The following is a 22,695-nucleotide window of genomic DNA, read 5'->3' on the forward strand; positions in this document are numbered from 1 at the left end:
CTGCTGTCTGTCCAAATCTTGCTGAATGGCTGCACAGCCTTCAGGTGGATAAGCCAATCCCCCCAGTCTTGTATAATCAGTAAACTTCCTGAGGATACACTCTGTCCTCTCATCCTGATCTTTGAGAAAGATGTTGAACAGAAGTGGACCCAGCACTGATCCCTAAGGGACTCCACTAGTTGCAAGTCTCCAGCTGGACTCTGCACCATCGATCACTACCCTCTGGGCTCTAATGCTTAGCCAGTTCCTAATCCATCTCACTGTCCACTCTTCTACCCCAAACTTCCTGAGCTTACGCACAAGGATGTTATGGGAGACAGTGTCAAAAGCCTTACTGAAGTCAATGTAGGCTACATCCACTGATCTCCCTGCATCTACCCATTCAATCACACTATCATAGAAGACTATGTGATTAGTCAAACATGATTTCCCCTTGGTAAATCCATGCTGGCTGCTCTTGATAACCTTCTATTCCATACACTTAAAGATGACTTCCAGAATGAGGTGCTCTATCATTTTTCCATTGGTAGAGGTGAGGTTGACTTATTACATGTTAACCCAAATTGTACAGAGGCATAAGAGTTCATTCACGGTAGATACCGATCTTGAGGTGAAATTGTCTTAGTGACATGACCTGTAATGGAAGTAGAGTTCTAACATGTAGGAGTTGTTCATAATGCTTCAAGTTTAATATTTTGCAGAAGTATAGCTGATTCTTTAGTTTCATCTGAATTTCATATATATATATAAAATATGTATCTAAATATAAATACATAAAAATATATATATATGCACTTACATTGCATGCAGCTGGTTGTTTAATGAGATAAGATCCATAAGAAGTACAATTTTTCCCATTTGGCCTTTTCTTAGACATTCAAAACATTTGTTTTGAAGTTATTAAGTTTCTTATAATAGACTTGTTGCATAAGTGAGACAAAAAGGGAAAAAAAAAAAAAAAAAAAAGCCCCACCTTAGAAAACACAGCATAAGAAAAGCCCTGGTTGATATAATAAATCTGTGTTAACTCAGGCAACCATTTCTAGGCAGGATCAATAAAAGAACATAGAAACTTCAGTATTATAAAACTGTATATTATTTTGTTAAAAAAGCAGAAATTTTCAACCACTACTACCAATTGGAACACCACTACCTATCAAAATGTTCATAGGAATCTGTTTCAAGGCATGACCAGAAGTGCTTAGGTTGATTGTTGCACACCAACTGGGCATTCCTCTTATCAGCCAGAGGATTTTTCAGATTTTTATCATTGTTTTCAGATTTTTATCAATAATCATATACATACATTTTCCCATAGAGTGGGAGGTGACAGTGACAATTTAAGTGCTTTATAATTGCATTACCATGGATTCAGATCACTCTATCAACTTGTGCATTTGGTGAGAATTAAACCATGAAGTGTGGGTCTTCCCAAGTATTCTTTGACATAATATATATTCATATTCTAGAAACAGAATCAGTTTAAGTTATAGCACAGATCCACTAGAAACCTTGTAATCTGACAGGAAAAAAAAACAAACAACAACAAAAAAACCCCAAAAACTCAGCACTGCCCGCTGGGTGACTACTCTTATATCTGTATTACTGAATCAAAGGAGACAGGAGCATTGCCTTTCTCATCTATCTGACTCTCATAGAAATTCTAATGCTTACTTACTTATCTAACAGGTTAGAAGACACGTACAGTGTTGCAGGTCAAAAGGTTAAACACCTGTGTGTATGGGTCAGATAAAGCCCTCTACAAGGAGAAGAAAGTGGTCATTCCCATGGGATACAGGTTTGAAGGATAGGACTGGGTGAGTCAGACACAGAAGAGATTGTCATAACGAGACACTGAGAAGCAGGGAATAAACAGCTAAGTCTCAAAAGGAGACTCATGCTATGTAGGAACTAAAAGAAGCAGCATAAAGCTTGTTGCAACCTTGAAAGTCACAGAGCATATTTAAACCTTCCTGCAAAGGTTTCAGTGGAAAGGATAGATTTTCTTGCATGAACTGTTTATATTTCTATTCTCTCACACCTGTTGAATGAATTTTCTAGCCTTAAAAAGCTGAGATGTCTTGCTTACCTTCTGCTAAAAATCTGTATTTTGTCTGACATACTTTATGTTAGGAAGGGAGGGAAAGATGCCACAAATGGAGTAGATACTGACAGTCCCCTGAGAGATTTTGTTAATAGACATGATTTGCCACTTTTTTCTATTATATACCTTCTGATAGCACAAAAATTCCTGTTGGTTCTAGGGTCATTTTGTGCATTAAACTTTAATCAAAATAAACCTGTAAAATTAATTCCCAACTTCCAGAATACCATTAATATTTAATAAAATGGATGCTAGATTCTGTCTGATTGTTATTCAAATGTATAATGGGCAAAAATCTTTTCAGTCTTTCTATACCTATACAAAATCTGCTGAAAGCTGTAGCTCCTGGGAAATGTAATCAATCAACTTATTTTTTAAAAGTGGGAGACAACATTAATATTAATTATTTTACTAGTAAATGTAAGCTTTGTGTTGCCACAGTTACAGCACTGTCAGTCCTGAGCTACACGTTACTACTATATTATTCACGCAGAGCTTTTATTTTTCACCTTCTTTAACCATACAAAACTGCAAGGTAGTTACCCAGAGACTTTCTGGAATCCTCTTTGATGGGTAGGCTAGAAATTTAAGTCAAAATCACAAATCTGTAACAGTTAGCAGACCCTTGTCAAGCTGAAACATTTCCTACTGCTGTAACTTAGTTGGAGGGAAAAGTGGGGGGAGGGGTGGAGGGGAAGAGATGCTTCCCAAATCCTACATAGTCAGTTTTAGGATCCAGCTCAATGATTCATAAAAGAGTTAGTGTAATGTCATTGCCTGTGATAGAATAGTTTGATGACCCTGGAGGTCTTTTATAGTCCTATGATCTGATAGGATGAAAAGAGTTGATAAGGAATAAAAAAATCTCATCAGGGACATCTCACTTCTAAATGTTAGCTGGTTTCTAGACAAAGAATTATATTGTATACTTAATGGAAACGACTGAAAATACTCTTTGGGATTTTCCAGAAATGTTAGAAGACATAAAGAGGGATTTGTATATTTAAGTTTTAATGTTGTTTCAGGCTCAAATTTCAGAGGCTGGGGCAGGGGGGGAATAAAAATGAGAGAACTGGGAGTGGAGACAGAGAAAAAAAGAAAGAAAAAGAATTTCTGAAATGAACCCTTTTGATTACACAAGTTCAATGACTCTTAAAAAAAATCTTTTTGATTATTTTTTAACTAAGTCTGCACTGCAGAAAAAAAATGGAAGAGAAATACATAAATCTGAGTTCTGTGACAGAGTTCCTGTTCAGCTGGAAGAAAAAAAATCTTTAAAGTAAAATAATATTCCCCTTGGAGACAGAGCTGAAATTTCTGAAATTTTGCCCTTCTCAGATTTACACAGTGGACAGATGAGTTACACTGCCCTAAAATGATCACATCACCAAGTCTTTTAAAGCTATAAATATGCCTGATGCTGTATTGCCTTGCACATCTTTTGTTTAATCTACACATTTGTAACTGGCTAAAACAAAACAAACAAAAAAAACCAAACACAAATGGGAATAAAAGTCATGCTGAATTTACTGACTGCATTTAGCTTGCTCACATGAAAATGACCATTCTGGATTTATTCAAAATATTTTAAAACTTCTTAACTTTTTGATATCTTAGGTACCCAGCCTCAAGCCTTTCTCTCAGGCATTTATATTTCATGCAAACTGTGACCAAACAAAAATTGCAGCATTTTGCAGCTAGTTCTTATTTAGTGGCCCATGAAATTAATTACTGGAGGCAAGCAAGTTGATTTACAGAAGAAGAAAATCTGCACTTGGACACATAATCAATTATTTTCATGTTCAATTATTGGATCAGCAATTGCAACTGTAATAATTACAAGGGCAGTATAAATTATGTTCAACATGAGTTTTGTATCTCAGATTTCCAGAAAGCTTAGCAGAAGTTACCGACTAAAGCAGAGAAAGCTTAATGTTGCCCTCACTCTCAGAACACACTACTTAATAAAATAAATTTTGTGTTACTAAGTCCATAAATATGTAGTTAGGGGGAACTGAACACACAAAACCACTGTCAGACAGAATTAGAAGTACTGTCTTTTTTAAGTGTTATAAGTAGATTTTACTGATGCAGACACATACATGCACTCCAGCTACAGCTTCAATCTCTTCTCCCACTATGAAAAAACAGCCTAGGACTTTTAATGGTAGTTCAGAACTATCTTTCATTATATATAGGCCATGTAAGATATGTCTCTACTACTTGGATTTTTTTTGTTATGGTGAGTTTTGCAATCTTCTAAAATTCATTCAGTTTTTCCTAGTGAGCAGAAGGGGTTACTGTCAAGGGAAACAATCATTGCTGTGACCAAGACTTATATTTGTTTGTGAAATTGTATACTAAAGAATTTAATAGGTATGAACAGCAGACTTTCTGTGCAAAGACTATATGACATTTTATGACACTTATTTCAAGAAAGTGAACGAATGTTCAGAAACACCATCCAGACTGCAGTCAACAGGATATATCAGCATAACATTGAAAGTAGGTATTACAAGGCTTATTCTCACATTTAGAATATTTGAAGAAGTACAGATCAGTGTTAGGAACTGCATTTTATTTCTCAGAGTTTCTCCATAATGCAGAATCAATTCAGTAGAAATGGGGCTGACATTATGAACTGCTGCATGTGTGGTGCTTACTGCACTTTGCATTCCGTTTGTTGTTTGGGTTTTTTTTGTTGTTGGTGGTTTTGGGTTTTTTTTGTGTGTGTGTGTGTGTTTTGGGTTTTTTTGTTAACAGAAACCTGGAATTTCAACATATGAAATGTTACAGAAAAGTATGGGAAGGATTTTTTTAGACAGGTAAATTTGGATGTAATGCATGATCTAGGGTTTGCAGTTTAAAAATAGTTTATATTTCTATAGATTTTTCTAACGTGTTTGCACTAATGTTTCATTATAATGATTCTGTAACTAGCTTCAGTTGATTATTTGAAACCTTTTTTTCCATGAAAGTGACTGCATAACAGTTTATAAAAGACATCAAAAACTCCATATACTTTGCATTTTTGCTTTAAAGAGGTAAGTGACTAAGGCTCAATGCAGATTATTTTCCTCTTACAACTGAGGTTTAACATTCTATTAATTTGTTTTGTTTTGTTCAGGACATTTAAATTGCTGGAGACAGGAAAAGGAACTAAGTGTTGTTCACATCTTAAGAAGACAGAATGGAAAACATAAAGTGCTACAAAAGTTTTCCATGTTGGTCTTGTAACAGAGGACATACTCCTTGCATTAGTATGAATGACTAGACAAAATGCAGGGCAAGAGGGAATCTAAATCTTTACCTGAACAGGTCAACTACCCATGAAAAATCTCATCAAAACAGTCTGTGATAGTGGACTTAGACTGGACTAAGTACTAATAATAGAAAAAGAAAAAAAGAATAGTTAAGCATATGATTAAGATGTAAACAGTGACAATAAAGAAAAAAAGAAAGACTCCGAGTGAGTGGAAGGAAATGGAAAGGGCTCTCAATAACAAGAGAGACTGGCAGAGAATCTGAAAATACGATGTATATGGGGAAAAACATGACGAAGAGACAGTGTCTTTCTGTGGTCACAGGTAGAAAGCATCAGACAGACTCTGCCATCAGAATGAGAGGGAAAGACTGAAAGAGGCCGCAAGTATATAAACAACGAGGGAGAAATATTATCAAAGTTTTGAGTCTTATTTCAAGGTAAGTCTTTTTTTAAACTTGGTCATGTTGGAAAGAAACTGATTTTACTTAATTAGCTTCAGATAAAAAATGAATCTTTACCCAACTAAATGGCTTTAACATTTGGTTATTTTCAAGCAAATATGCTTTCAGACAGAACAAATACTCACCGGCTATTAAGATGTCAACATATTTATGTTTCTCAATAAGAAGTTCTAGATAGAGGTCCAAGATTATTTCAAATCTCTGTTACCAGTAGCCCTGCATTAGGGTGAGGTAATTTGAAAACTGGCTGAATGACTGAGCCTGAAGGTTGGTGAACAGTTGCACAAAATCTAGTTGGATGTCAGTAACTAGCAGTGCACCCCAAGGGTTGAAGCTGGATCCAGTCCTATTTAATATCTTCCTTAATGATCTCATTGATAAAGCTGAGTGTACCCTCAACAAGTTTACTAATGCCACAAAACTGGAAGGAGTCACAGAGTGTTGTGATTAATGGCGCAGAGTCCATTTGGAGACGTGTGACTAGTGTTGCTCACCAGGGGTCAATACTGGGCTCAGTCTTATTCAACATCTTCATTAGTGACCTGGATGAGAGAATAGAGCGTATCCCCAGCAAGTTTGCTGATGATACAAAACTGGGAGGATTGGCTGATACACCTGAAGGCTGTGCAGCCATTCAGTGAGATCTAGACAGACTGGAGAGTTAGGCAAAGATGAACCTAATGAGGTTCAACAAGAGCAAATGTAGAGTTCTGAACCTGGGGAGAAAAAAACCCCACACACTGATATAGATTAGACGTTGACCTTCTGGAAAGCAGCCCCATGGAGAAGGACTTTAGAGTCCTGGTGGACAACAAGTTATCCATAGGACAGCAATGTACCTTTGTGGCCAAGAGAGCCAATAGTATCTTGGGATGCATTAAGAACAGTGCAGCCAGCAGGTCAAGGGAGGTTCTCCTTCCCCTCTACTCTGCCCTCATAAGATCACATCTGGAGAATTGTGTCCAGTTCTGGGCTCCCCAGTTCAAGAGGGATAGGGATATGCTTGGAAAGAGTCCAACAGAGGGCTACAAGGATGATCAAGGGACTGGAACATCTGTCATAAAAGGAAAGGCTGAGAGACTTGGGGCTGTTTAGTCTTGTGAAGGGAAGACTGAGAGGGGAACTCATTCATGTCTATAAATATCTGCAGGGAGGATGTCAAGGAGGGGCCAGTCTGTTTTCGGTGGTGCCCTGTGATAGGATTAGAGGAAACTGCACCAAGTTGCAACACAGGAAGCTCCACCTCAACATGAGGAGAAACTTTACTGTGAGGGTGACAAGAGCACGGGAACAGGCTGCCCAGAGAGGTTGTGGAGCCTCCTTCTCTGGAGATACTCAAAACCCATCTGGATGCAGTCTTTTGTGAATACCTCCATGCACAGTATATATAATTTCTGTCCTGGGTGTTCCTGCTGCAGCAGGGGGGTTGGACTCAATAATCTTCAGAGGTCCCTTCCAAACCCTATGATTCTATGATTCTATACTGAGGTCCATCCAGCTGAAAAGCAGGTTGGCAAAAAAGGGCTCGTTCTATGTAAAACAAGGTTAATTCCAATAGAGCTTAGCTATGTTCCATGTTAGAAGAATGAAGAAAGAAAAAATCCAAGTGTGCTACTTTCGTTTCTGTTCCTTACATTGACCAACATGCAAATGGTGTTTTAAAAAGAAACTGCATAGGAAAAAAGTGCATGTATATTCCCATGCAATGCAGAAAATATTAAAAAAAACCAGCCACATATGGATTGTTATCAACCAGGCCAAATAGCAATAAAAAACCTGTTACTGTTGGTTTTATTGTTACCAATAAAAAAAATAGAATAATTTACATTAGCTACAAATTGGAAAAGATAAGCTGTATCAGAGGAACTATATTATGAGAAAAAGCTTTTTCTTTCTGTTTGCTTGTTGTTAGATTTTTTTAAAAAGTCCACAGCCAAACCACTCAGACTCTAGAGCAGAACCTTCAACAAGAATTAAATAGTGAAATGCTGTTGAAACCAAGACACGTATTCTCCATTGCTTTATTTTCTATGCAACTAAAAATAAGGAGACATACATAGGCCTTCAGCAAATCTTAAATAGGTCACTTTCCAAGAGTTTTTAAATGGATTGAAATCTTCCTTAATGCATGTTAAAAAATGCATTTTTTTTAAATAAAATATAATAAAATAGTGCTAAGAGTGTTTTTGGAGCACTGCGTAATTTTGGTCTCTGTGCTGTAAGAAAATGACATAATTATGGTAGAGACAGAAGGAATAAAAGTAGTGAAAGGTTTAGAAAACACTACCTATGAAGAGAGGTTAAGAGCACAGAACTTCTACAGATCAGCAAGAGGTGATAAAATAAATAAGTACTTTACAGAAATTACAAAAAAATTAAAAAGAGCAATTTTATTCTAATTTGTCAGTGTACGTAATGGCCTGAAATTAAGAAAATAGAGGCCAAAAGGTAAAAAAAGCACTATATAACAGTGGGGTCAATTAGATAATGGAATAAACTGCCAAAACAGCTATTATCTCTAAAATCATTCAAGGCACACCACAGAGAGAAATAGTGGAGGATTCTCTAAAAACACTCTAAGTGCAATCCAAATGCTGTACAAAGATGGGTTAGATGATCCAACAGTTCATTTGTAACCCTAATATCTATTATTTAAGGGTAATACAAGACAATAAATCACCAGCAGTATAAATAGCAATGTATACATGTGGAATTTATTTGCTTTTTATATGAAATACTTCTATATGTAAATTGTAGGATTTTAAAAGACAATGGTGGCTATAAATCTGGAGTGATTACACCCATATCAATACCCTCAAGGCATGGAATACTTTGTAGAATTTTATTTTAATCTAAATAAATGTCTCAAAAATATGTTTATAGTAATTAACCAGTGACATACACAGATTAATACATTGTTCAGGCCAAAGATGTTTAAAAGTGCCATAGCATGAAATATTCTTACAAGTTTTAAGAGGTTGAATCTATCTATTACCTGCATGTTCAGGCCTATATTGCTTTTGATCTGAACTCAAGAATCTTTTCGGTTTTATGAAGAATGCCATTAAGTACTTAAGAATGCTCATTTAATAAAGTTTATACATTAATAGTCTGAGAAAAATGTCTCCCAAAAGTCTGAGGGCTTTGTTCTTAATTTTAGTTTATTTATTTATTTATTTATTTTCTTCCCTCTTTTTGAACTTCTCTCAGACTATCAAATAAAGAAACCATTCTCTATTTTCAGAAAGCACATGGAAAGACAGTTTGATGGCATTAAAGGCAGTTTATTTTAAAAGGAATGTAAGTGTGAATTCTATTAATGGGAGATACATGTTTTATCAATGCATAATTTCCATGTGAATCCCAAGAATTATTGACATGCTCCTTCACAATTAAAAATTATTTAGTTACTTGGAAAACAAAGGTTAAAATTACCACCAACCTCATCAGTATCAACACCACCAAAAAGACCTTAATATAAATAAATTCACACAAAATATAGAAGAAGACATACAAAAAGACCCCTATGAAATGCCAGAATATAACTGAATGCTACGTTTTCCCGATCTGCTGATCATCAAATATGATGACAGTACAAGACACTCACCATAAGGAAGCCATGAGAAGTTCTTTTTTCTTCAAAATTTTCAGCATTTTGATAGATCAGTTTTGAATATTTTTGTGCAATCCTGAAATGTTCAAAGATCTTTGAAAGTAATATGGAAGGTAAAAATTTTTGTACATCAGACAAATACAAAACTACAGGCCATTTAAAGTTGATATTTTCTTTAAAAGGTTTCAATCTCACCTCTTCAGCACCTCATGTGATGTTCAACAATCTCGTTTTTTTGAAATTGCCTCTTAATTTTACTTTAATAATATAAAAATCTATTTTAGGCTGATGATATTTAGGACTACAGAATAAGACCCCAATTAATTACAGTACTCAAACAACAGGCCTAACTCATTATATATAATCTAATCCTTGAACATCACCTTTATTTTTTTTTCCTTTAAATAATAGCATAGCAGAACCTGTATTATTTATTTATGTGTCTTTATAAGAATTTCAATTGCAATTGATATGTTACACAGCTTGCTTTCTGAGAATTTCCCCTGCCCCAAACTCATGAAGAAAACAAAACAAAACAAGATAGCTGCATAACAAATTTAGATCCAATTATGTTCTTACAGAATCACAGGAAGGTTTGGGTTGGAAGGGACCTAGATGATAATCTAGTTCCAACCCCTCTGCGTGGGCAGGGGCACCTGCCACTAGACCAGGTTGCTCAAAGGTCCATCCAAACTGGCCTTGAAGACCTCTGGGGATGGGGTACCCACAATCTCCCTAGGCAACATGTTTCAATGTATCACCACCCTCACACTGAAAAACTTCTTCCTAATGTCTAACCTAAATCTACTCTCTTCCAGTTTAAAACCATTACCCCTTGCCCTTTCACTACACACCCTGGTTAGAAGTCCCTCCCCAGCTTTCCTCTAGGCCCCCTTCAGGTACTGGAGACGTTATAGAACATCTCCTCAGAACTTTCACTTCTCTGCATGGAACAGACCCAACTCTCTCAGCCTGTCTTCATAGGAGAGGTACACCAGCCCTCTGACCATCTTTGTTGCTGTCTTCTGGACTTGCTTCAAGAGCTCTATTTCTTTCCTGTGTTGAGGGCTCCAGAACTGGGCACAGTACCTCAGGTGGGGTTTCATGAGTGCTGAGTAAGTGCTCAAAACTCCCTCTACCTGCTGGCTACACTTCTTTTGATGCACCCAGGATGCAGCTGAATTTCTGGGCTGTGAGTGCACATTGCCAGCTCATGTTGAGCTTTTAATTGACCAGCACCACCCAAGTCCTTTGCCTCAGGGCTCTTCTCAATCTATTCTCCATGCAGCCTGTATTTGTGCTTGAGGTTGCCCTAACCAAGGTTCAGGACCTTGCAATTGCTCTTGCTGAACTTCATGCAGTTGGCACAGGCCCACCTCTCAAACCTGTCAAGATCCCCCTGGATGGCATCCCGTCTCTCCAGCATGTCAACCACACCACAGAGCTTGGTGTCATCAGCAAACTAGTTCCCACTGTGCACATTTCTGACAAAGATGTTAAAAAGCACCAGTTCCACTACTGACCTCTGAGTAACACCACTTGTTGCTTGTCTCCATCTGGACATCAAGCCATTGATCACTACTCTCTGATTGTGACCATCCAGCCAATTCCTCATCCACCAAATGGTCCATCCATCAAATCCATATACTTGCAGTTTCAAGACCAGGATGTCATGTGGGACAGTGTCAAATGCTTTACACAAGTCCAGGCAGATGACATCAGTTGCTCTTCCTTTGTCCACTGACACTGTGACCCCATTGTAAAAGGCCACAAAAGTGTCAGGCATGATTTTCCCTTTGTGAAGCCATGGTGCCCTTGGTGAAGCCAAGTTATTATATATTTCTGTAAAATAAACTGATACTAATAGATATGTACTTAAAAAAACCAGCAGGTGCTCATAATTTTAGATACACAGTACAGCCTGATGTCATGAGCTGACAGAGAATGTACACAGTTCATCCTTTTGTAGAATATTGATTTATTTTACACTGGTGAGCATCCTGTTACATAGTTCAATCATTTTCAAGATGAATGTGTTAGAAAAGAGGTGTTTTGTTAAGGTCCCTACAGTCTTTTTCTGTTAGTGTCTCTGGCAACCTAAAGCAAAAAAAGACAGACAAATAAACAAAAAAACCCACCCTCTCTCACAACAGCAGAACATAATTGAGCTAGGAAAAGGGATGTAGGTATTAATGTCAACAAAAATAGTAACAAGCATGATGTAGCAATAATGAAGTATCTGAATGGAAAACTTACTTGGTAACCAGATCTCACAATTTCTATACTTGGACCTCTCTTGATTTTAGTGCTGCTATTCAGGACTTAAACTTGTGTCAGAGACCAAACTGTAGCCAACCACAAACTTAACAGTCTGGAAAGAACAAATCTTTTAGAGGAATTCTCATATTTGTATGGCAGAATTGAGGAATAGGATTGGCTTCTTGAGACCATGAACAAGGTGCAAGGAAACAGTGGATCTTCTGTAGAGTTAACACAGCAACTCAGTCTGTATATTGACTTCCTTCACTTTGCACAGTAAGTTAAAGTATTACGGATTTGCAGCTAATGCATGATTCTCTAAGCATGCTTTGCTTTTATATTGACTAATACTGACAAACATTTTAAAAAATCTGCATAACAGATTGCATTTTCCATCTGAGAATTTGCCCAGAGTGCTTAAATATTTGGACCAACTGATCTTAACTGTAGAATTCTTATTGCATTCATAATGTGGCAGAATGTAATGAGGGTCTATGAAGGTCTGTTTTGTTTTGCAGATTTTTGAAAACATATCCATTTCATTAAAATGCATTTTCTGTCACTGTACTATTGCTCTCATTTCTGGTTCATGCACCAATTGCTTTATCTCAGTAAGTGTTGATTAAAAGGCACCACAAATACCATTTTTGAGAAATAAAGTACTTTCATTGTTCATTGTGGAGAATGGAAAGTGTGTTTGAATGTGTGTCTCAAACATGTACACATGTGTGTATTTTAGTCTTCTGCCCCCACATTCCTTAGTATTATATCTTACATTAATGCTAGGAGTTAAGTGAAAGGAAATTGTTTAAGAACAATACGATGTAAAGTTAAAGAAACACTGACTAGGCTCCTTAGGAAATTATAGCAATGTTTCTGGTGTGGGATATCTCTAGCTGCCTCCAGAGAGTTAGTGGGAAGATGCCTGGAGTGCTGGTCAGCAAATACTGATATTGAATCTACAAAGACTCATGGGTAAGAATAAATAGGCTACTTGTGAGTAGAGATTGATACAGCCAGAGGGAGTGAAATTATACTGAGTTACAGAAATACACAGCAAGATATCTGGTTGTGCTAACTCATTTTCCTTGTTAATGTGAGTTTTTTTCAGGATTTTTCCTCCCAGTATTAATTTTGTATTAAAAACCATTTCAGAGTCATCTAATCAGGTCCTCAAAGTGAAAGTGCTAACAAATACTGCACTTAAATGGTTTGGAAATACGGAAGTGGGAGCCCAGAGAATAAATTTTTCAGAGAGTCCTTTACCTAGAGAATTGCCATTTGCCAGGTCTTGTATTCTACGGATGGGTTCAAAAGGCATTTGAAGAGGTTATATGACATTTACCTGTTAAACATGTTATGTGAATAAAAGTATATTAAAATACAATTAAAAATTAAATTGCTTTCATGAAAAGACATTGAAGCAAACAAAGATAGCAATCCTTAAGTATAATCCCTGCAACACTTGTGTATTTATCTTTTGCCTATATAGCCATTTATTATGAGTAACTTTATAAAACAGAAGACAGGAGGAGGGAACTGACAATTATAAGTCACTTGCCAGTTATAAGCCTTCAGGAACAATATGATTCTATTGAAGCTCTCTGCAGTTTCCACACAAACTAACAGTGTTTTCCTGCCCAACAGCTCTCTTACCTAACTAATCATAGCTTCTGAATTACAGAAATACAAGAAAGTAAAAATCTCTCTTTGCTCACACGAAGTTAATTTCAGTGAACCCCATTAAACAAACAAATAATTCATTTCCAGAGGGGTAAATGAGGGGAAAATTTGTCCTTTTGCATGCCATTTTCCTGTGTAGAAATCACTTGAAAAGTGATTAAATTAACCAGATTAAATTAACCAGATTAAATTAACCAGAAAGCATGATTTGGGGACATTTTTTTGGCACAAATATGATGAGTATTATTTGAAATATAAGAGGAAGCACTTGATTGTGACACTCCTAAACATTAGTTTTTGACAATTTAATGTTACTGATATGATGGTCTTAACAGCCTTTATAAATCCAATTGTTGTCAAAGGGATTAAGACTATTAGACCCCTGTCTGCAAAAACAGTGCATTATTTACACTGGATAATTACTACTCATGGCACAGCCTTGAATGAGCAGTTTTCAGAATTTAAATTTATTTCCAGTAAATGTAAATAATTGTGAGACGTTTTTATTAATTATGAAAGTCACTCACAGATATGTAAATACTACTTGTAGGCAAAACTGTAAATCCCTGAAGGTCAGGAGCCAGTTCTTTATTTGCATCACTTCTACTCTCCCCCCTCAAAATAAGAATGAAATAGAAGTTAATTCTCAAAATCCCTAAGACCCAACTCTAAACAGGAATCAGGACTTTCAGTACTGCAATTATTTCCTTGCATTATTTCAGAAGTAGTATTAATAAACTGTACTGAATTGTGTTTGTTGTTTTGGTTTGTTTTGTTTCTTATAATGTTTTTTATTCTTAACATACAAATAATTAGTGTGCTGGTTTTGACGGGGGTAGAGTTATTTTTTTTCCGTAGTAGCTCCTATGGGACTATGTTTTGGATTTATGCTGTAAGCAGTGCTGATATCACAGCAATGTTTTCATTATTGCTGAGCAATGCTGACACAGAGTGAAGACCTTCACTGCTTCTCACCTCACCAACAAGTAGGCTGGAGGTGCACAAGAAGTTGTATGACATAATACCATACAGTATGATGTAGTGCTCAGGAAAAACAAAGCAAAACAACAAACAAAAAAAACCCCACCAAAAAAACCCAAAACCTTGGGGAAGAAGAAGGAAGGTAGGACATTCAGAGTGATATTTTCTTTTGTGTCTTCCTAAGTAATTATTATGCATGATGGAGCCCTGTTTTCCTGGGGATGGTTGAACACCTGCCTACTGATGGGAAATCTTGAATGAATTCCCTGCTTTGCTTTGTTTGTGTGTGTGACTTTTGTTTTACCTATTTGACTGTCTTTATCTGAACCCATAAGTTTTCTCACTTTTATTCTTCCAATTCTCTCCCCCATGCCATTGGAGAAGGAGTGAACAAGTAGCTGTGTGGTACTTAGTTGCCAGCTGGGGTTAAACCATGACAATTAGGTAATTTAAAATAATTGCATTTAAGAAATGGCTACAAGGCACTCAGCCACAGGCTGTCAGTGACTATTTCTTTGTTATACATAACCTTATTATGTATAGGCACAGTTATCACATTCGTTAGAATTATAGCTAACTTAATCCTGAAATGAAGTATAACTGAGATTTTTTGGTTAAAAAAAAAAAAAAAAAAAGGTCTCCTTCTCATGGTAAGTAGAGATTGTAAATGGCACTATTCACAGGTAAAGTCAGCCAAGATTGTACTTATAAAATCAGGCATTTGTCCCATATATTTTTACAATGTTCTTCAAGCACAAACCCTTTTACTGTGATCACAAAGTGAAGAACTGTCTTTATTTTAATGTCTTTTCTTCTCTGATAATGGAAAACGCTTCTACTCAAACTCAGGTGCACACTGTGTTTCCAAATTCTATTTCATAGACCATTTTGAAAATTCAAAGTGTTGACAGAACTTGAAACACAGGATTCATGTCCTGACTATATTATACCCTAGTTTTTATTCTAGAAGAAAACCTCTATTTTTAACTATAAAAATCTTTCTTGTATATTACTCCTGTGACATAAAAAAAAAAACAAAAACAAAAAAGCTACCTGTCATGGTAGCACTATACTAGGTTTATTATGTCACAATAGTAATTTGTGTGGGAATAGAAGTTTGAAATAGAAAGAAAGGGTTTTTCCATTTTCACTCACATAAACAAGAATATTAACAATATTATTCTTGAATTTTGCCTCTGATTTTACATGTTCACAACTTGATCAGTTATAGCTTGAACCAAAACAATCAGTAAAAAATAAAAATACATTTTTCAGATCATACTCCAAAACAACTTTGACTTTATACTTTTGATAGCTTTATGAGTCTCTGACAAGAAAACATTTTGGTGTAGTGGGTTTTTTTGTTTTGTTTTGGTTTGTTTCTTTTGTGCTTTTCTTTATAAAGTCTGATATTAGAGCTATCATTTTTGTTCATTTCCAACAAAGCAAAAATCAGTATTTGCTTCTACCCAATAGGGATATGAAATTAATAACCACATAGACACATCAATAATTTCATGCACACATATATTTCTTTAGAGGAAATAAAAGATTCTATATCATGCTTCAATTAGGTCAGAACCCACCTAAGCTATTCACCAACAGAAGCAAACACCTAGAAGTCCTTATACACACAGTAAAACTATTTAATTACTTTTAAATCTGAAAAAACCCTACACTCATATGCAGCAGTCCATACTCTATTCTGACAGTGAAAATAAATTACCAAAATGCAAGAGGAAAAAACAGATATATTTAAATTATGAATAGACAATCTCTCTGAAATTCTAAGCAGTGTGAAATGGAGAAGTCACAGCAGATTAAAAACCAAATGGGAAGCAGAAATTCAGGTTGCCATAGAAGATAAAGTTCTAACAGAAGCAGTCTCCTGTGCTCTTTCAAGCTCTTGACACCCTTTGCCTCATAGGAGATGAAAGAATTGCAAGGGCTGATTTCTTCTGGAACACTGCAGCAAGGCACAGGCAAAATGGGTTTGTCATTGTCCCCCAGGGACAGGGGGTTGAAGACAGCTGGCATAGTCAGTAATGCCTAAAGATAGTGCCATTACTTAGAAGGCTAGAATCATTGACAAATGCCCTAACTTCCTACTGTTTCACTGTTGTAAACTAAAAGTCACTTCCGAAATAGTTTTGCACCTGAATGTAGTCAGTTCACTGTACCTACAACATTTTTTTTGTGATTTTTGGCTACAAAACAGTCTGGCTCTATGCTTATATTCTAACCTTTTGTTCCACTGAATGAAATTAAAATAAAAATCATTCTTGAATCCTTCATCATATTACACCGTTTATGAGTTTGGCATGAAAATACACTTTGGATGTGATGTACTGCTAGGCTTTGCTTAACTTATACCTGTGTTTTAAAAATCTAAGTGAAAGATTTATATTGGATCTAATAAACCAGGAAATAATGACTTACAGCACTTGTAATAAAATATCACACGTCTTTACAATCATGGATTTTCCTATTCTTTTGGAAACAGTTTCTTCATAGAGCAGATTGAAAGTATCACATAACTAACCTGAATGAATGCATATGATGGACTTTTATGAGGGTTTTTTTGATTATTATTATGAGGTCTCTCTTACTGCTTTCCTTCTCCCTCCTCTTTTTACCACAGTCTGTTAACCAGCTTCAGGTAAATAATTTTATGCAATATTTTGACAGTAATACATTACTACAAATTCTGATTAAACCAAAGTGATCAATTTTCTCCAGAAACTGCATAAAATTCAGTCCACTAAGATGTCTGTTTCAAGTCTGCACAATAGGCTTATGGTTTTGATTACATAAATGAGTACACCTACTGTATTGCCAAACTAAATGCCTATTTTAAAGAACACAGAGGCTACTTCTGTCATAAGACTATTTTATAGGGGAAGAACAGTAGAGGAGATAGTAGATTTAAAATGTAATAGAATAAAAAATAAAGTAATTGTGTTTTGTTGTGTTTTGTTTTTTTTTTTGTCAAAGAAGTTAGCATATTATATCAACTACAGTTAAAAAAAAAATAATCCCAAGTCATCACCTTGTATATCTCTGCCTTTAAATTGACAACAGCCTATTTTACTGTCCTTGGTCACAGAAGTCAATTTAACTGTTCCAGACACCAGAGGACTGGAAACTGCATGGCAATCACATAAGTGTTTCATTCAAATATTTGAGGGGATGAAGAATGACAGCAAGTTTAAAAAACAAACAAACAAACAAACAAACAAAAACCAAACCAAAACAAAAAACCTAAAGCAGAAGAGCTGGATCCACAACTGAACACCTTTTAGGGTTAGCTGAGAGGAGCTAGCTCACTGTAGCTCACTGTATAGCTCATGGTAGGGCAATAGTACAATGCTGAGTCAAAAAACCTTGCCATGAGTGCACCTTGAAACATTCATTGTAGTAGTTAAAATTACAGAAGAAAAAATGCCACACTAGCAGTACCAAAAGAACAATAAAACACACAATAAAGGAGTGAATCAAGTTGCCACAGAGTTTCTCTGAAGCAGTCTTGGAAATCCCTTCAAAGTTTGAAAGTCTATAGTAAATTTTGTGTAACATTTTGAGAAATTCTTCTCTAAGAGATAACTAATTGAATTACACCAGTGGATGTAGGACTGACTGTATCATTGCAAATTAGCCTTCCTTAGTTACTTATTCAGATCTGACTTTTCACCACCTGACTGACATTCCTAAACCCCGTGGTGAATATTTCATCATGTTGGAAATTCCACTAAACCAGTAACACTCCATATGTACATCAAACTCAACTTTGGTTTTAGTATGCCTTCAAAAGTTGCTCCTGGAACTTTTGTTTTATAATGAACAGTGCAAAAATTTGCCATAGAAAATAGTGCTTATTTACCCAAACATAATAATTCACATTTTGGTTTTATGTTTTGGGTTTTTTGTTTAGTTTTTGCTTGGTTTTGTTTGTTTGTTTGTTTCCTTTTTACATACTTTTCTTTTGACACTTGTTTCTGGTCTCCTCAGCCCTGTTTACCTGCCTTGCTAATGTAATAATAACAACCAGAAAAAAAACAGAAATAAGACCCCTTTGAATGTCTCCCTCTATTTTGGTTCTCTTGGAATAGTTTCCAGACAAAAGATTTAATTTACCTGCAGAAAAGGAGATGGTGGTGTTAGGTTATGTGATTTAAGTCTCACATACACATATACACACAAAGAAGCAGAGAGGTAGAGTGCCAGGCAGGGGAGCCCCAGTAACCCCTCTGAAAAATAAATTCTGAGTTGTCCCATAGCTGTACCAGGAGAATCTCAGCCTCCACATCAAGGTGGAGCACCCATCACCATAAGCTGCAGAAGTTCTAAAGACCATTTTTCTTGCTGAGAGGGATTACGCCCCATGAGTGTGGCACACATTATGGGACACTGGGGAAGATCTTTTGGGACTGCATAGAATATTATATGATAGTTAAGGGAGGAATTAAAGGTGGAAAAAAGGAGGGATCAAGGTGGTTTGGGGTAGAATAAGGATGGAAAAACAGAGGAATAAGAGGATAAAAGGAGCTGGTCTGTATACATACCTTGCAGTCAGTGCAGTTTTCTCTTTTCTCTTATTAAATGCCATTCCTAACTCATGTATGTGTATTGGGTCCTGAGTGCCAGCAACTGGAGTAAGTGTGGCTGTGTGAGTGTCAGGGGTCTGTACCAGCAGCTGAAGGGTGTCTGTGGCCTCAGGGCCTCATTTGTCCAGGTGCCAGCAACTGTGAAGATCCAGATCCAGAGGCAGACAATGGGCAGGCTGAGTGTCTGAGTTCAACTGCTGGAGCGATCCACGCGAGGCATGCACATGTACGTGTGTGTGCAAGTGAATGTGTGTCTCCCAGTACTGGACCTTCCCCATAATCAGCCATTGAGGGGAAAAGGATGAGGTCATTGGTGCCATGTGAGCAACTGTGAGTGCTGAATGTATCTGTGACATATGTAGATGTTTGATCAGTGTGTCCAGTTGGGTATATATGTGCCTATATGGTATATACTTGTGTTTGAATATGTGCCTGTTGTGAATCCTTGCTTGGCTTTGCTACTGCTTGAACCCAGGGCAGGGAGCCGAGTTGCAGCAGCCTCACTTCTACCTGTCTGCAAGATCCAGTAACTCCTTAACATTGAGGATCATGGTATGTGACAGCAGATGTCAAAAGAACACTAAAATTATTATTAGAAGTGCTCATGTTAATTTAGATATATGGCCACAGAGCCAAACTGAGAAGAAAAGCATTTCTAAAATGGAATACTCAATCATTTTGTGTCACAGCACACCAAGCTTTTAGGTCTTGCTCTTCCAAACACTTAATTTCCTTGTGCGGACAATTCAAATATGAGTTTATGTAAACCAGGTGGCCTGAGAGACAACAGTAGGTCATCCTGGAAGACTGTAGAAGCAAACCCAAGCCTCTGTTCAAATTTGATGCAAAGAAAGGGGTTTAAGTGAAAGATTTTGGGGCAAGCTTTCATGCTGCTCAAATAGGTCAGCCTGCAGTTTTAGGGCACTGAAGACTGAGGTAGTGAAAAATGCTGCTTCTGAAACCTGTAGATAGAAGACTGTGTGGGGTCCAGTATTCTTTGATACGTTTTAAGAAGCGAAAAAGTCACTGAAAGTTGCCCTGCTTCCAACCAGCAGTAAGGAAATAGTTGAAATCTGGCTTGAGCACAGAGGACAAGGGAGCCAGGAGGTGCTCAAGATTTCCACCCTAGGCAGGGAGTCAAACACTGCTGCAAGAGAAGAAACATTCCAGCTACTCAACAGTTTCATCACAATAAAAGAGAAAAAAAATACATTAATTTCATTTGGGAAAACGGATACTATTAGAGCCTACATTTCTCCTTTCCTCTCTTCTTTTTATTTCTCACTCAACAACAGGGTTGTGCTACTTGATTTTTTTGTTTGTGAGGAGGCAGCAAAGGTCACTGCACAATTAATCTGGTCTAGTTTTCCCAGATTTTGGGATAGAACTCAGACCAGTATTCAGTTATGGCACTTTGAAATTGAAGCTGGCTCCCGTTGCTAATCAGAGCATGGTAAATGCATTATGCATATACATGAATAACGTCTGTTTATGTGCACATATATATGTAATTCAGGAGAGATAACCATCCTTAAGAAGAAAGATGCATTACACATACATTCTGTGTATATACACATATATAAATGTACATAAAATAAATGGCTTATTTTTTATTAAGTTCTCAACCTGGAAATAATACATTAATTCAAAAAGAAAGTTACTTAACAAAGACCCACTAAAGTACTTAAACTTCTGTTTTCAGAAGAAGAAATATTTTCTTGTATTGTAGATAACCCTGAACACCTAATAAAATTAATATTTCCTTTTTGCTCAGTATAGTTATCTTTCTACTAGAAGTGAAGAGATATTCTATCTCTAAGGCAACTGGTCTTATCAAAGAAGAAGTGAACATAGCAGGCATTTATTACTGACAGGATTTTTAAAATGTCTTCATCAGCCAGTTAAGCTATAGATATTATGAACTAAATGAAGAGTTATTAAAATGCTGAATTTCCATTCTGAAAGCAATTCTAAAATTTTGAAAACATTTTGGTTTGCAAGAAAAACTGTGACAGAATTCCTTGTGGAAGGAAAATTTCTTGCAGGGGAGAAAAGACCATATGTGTTCTGATTTAGCTCTTCTAAAAATTAGACAAAACCTGACCCAGCTGGGACACAGTAGTCTGCCTCTAGCTGTGGTAAAAGCCTAGCAAAGTATTGAAGAAGAAACATAATAATGATTATATTATTAAAAACATTGTTTCGTGGTATTACAACTGAGGTTCTTTTGTACTGGACCATACCACAGGGACACCAGGTTTAATATTGGACTTCCAACAGCAGGCATCTGCTGCTTTAGAGAAAGAGGAACAAATATAATTCTCATAATAATCTGAATCATTATTCTTCTTACCTCATAAACTATACCTGCCTCCTGAGTCTTTTTTATACAGATCTCAGTTTCTACCAGCCGTCTGCAAATCATTGCCAAAATCTTGTCCTTTTTTCCTTCTCTTTCTTTGAGAACCAAAGATAATGGGTGAGCATATTTAATGCTGTAGACATGCCACATTTGTGTTTTCATCAACAAACCCATCCCTTTGGATCTCTGCCAATAGTGCTAAGATATTCCTATAAAGCTCTGCCTTTCACGGCTTTCTATCAGAAGTCTCATATCTTTGTAATTATTGCTTCATTTGCTTACAAGTTTCAGACTCTAAGCATCAACTCTCTGCTGCATTGTAGAATACTACTAATCCTAGAATATCCTTGTTAAAAAAAGCAGTCAACCAAAACAAACCGTGGACATTGCTGTCAATTTTTAGTTTTTAGTATTCCTTTAATGTAAATGCTTGCATGCATCAAACTGCTTTATTGCCACCACCACTGCTTCAGTATTATTTGTCTCAGTCTCAGTGAGACTACACAGCTTCTGAGTAGTATTCTATGTACTTCTGTAGACTGAAGCAATGTCTGGTACACTTACTGATGTCATAACACCACTCATGGTAGCATGTAACAATGCATTTATGTCCTTTGACTGTATTTTCAGTCGAACATTAAAAACTTCCAACAAAATCTGATTTTGAATAGAAGCTTTTGGAGCAAGGACTATCTCTTAATCTGAGTTTGTGAAGAGTGTGACACAGTATAATTTTGCTCCTGCCAATCTGAAGGTCCTGATGTACTCAACATCACTGACATTCTTAGTATATGAAAAAAAAAAACTCAGCACCAACAGCAAAATTTGTTATTTTTCCATTATGTTGATCAATCTTTTGCTAAGCAGCTAGACACTTCATTATGCTTTTTATCTACACATTTTCTCCCTTGTCATGCACTAAGAAGTGATGTAGTTTAGGAGTAACGTCTGGAAGAAAAACAGGATACATATTTTATTATTAGTTCATTTAACGGTGGTGTTACTGGCACAGTAGAAGCAGTACTTAGACTTCTCAGACTTTCACTGTTGTTGCAGTATGAGTTCAACCCGGGCTAGAAAAACCTGAGTCGAAACACGGATCCTCCCTTCTCTTCTTCTCAATTAGAGGAAGAATAGCCCCAGTTGGCTGTTTTTACATCCCCAGTGGGTCTGTCCCCAGCTTGGGATCAGCTGACTACACCAACTCTGTGTCTAGAACACAAACTCTGTCCAGATGAGCGTGCACCGGCAGCTTTAAAAAGGGAGGTGGGAAGGGGGGACTGGATATGCAAATGTGGTTACCGAAGATAAAACTTGGGGTGTGTAACGTTTGTACGTGTGAACTGGGTATTTGAGCGCGATA

Source organism: Chaetura pelagica, unplaced genomic scaffold (assembly GCF_000747805.2).
Source record: "Chaetura pelagica isolate M959 unplaced genomic scaffold, ChaPel_1.0 scaffold435, whole genome shotgun sequence".
In the NCBI taxonomy this organism is placed as follows: Eukaryota; Metazoa; Chordata; class Aves; order Apodiformes; family Apodidae; genus Chaetura; species Chaetura pelagica.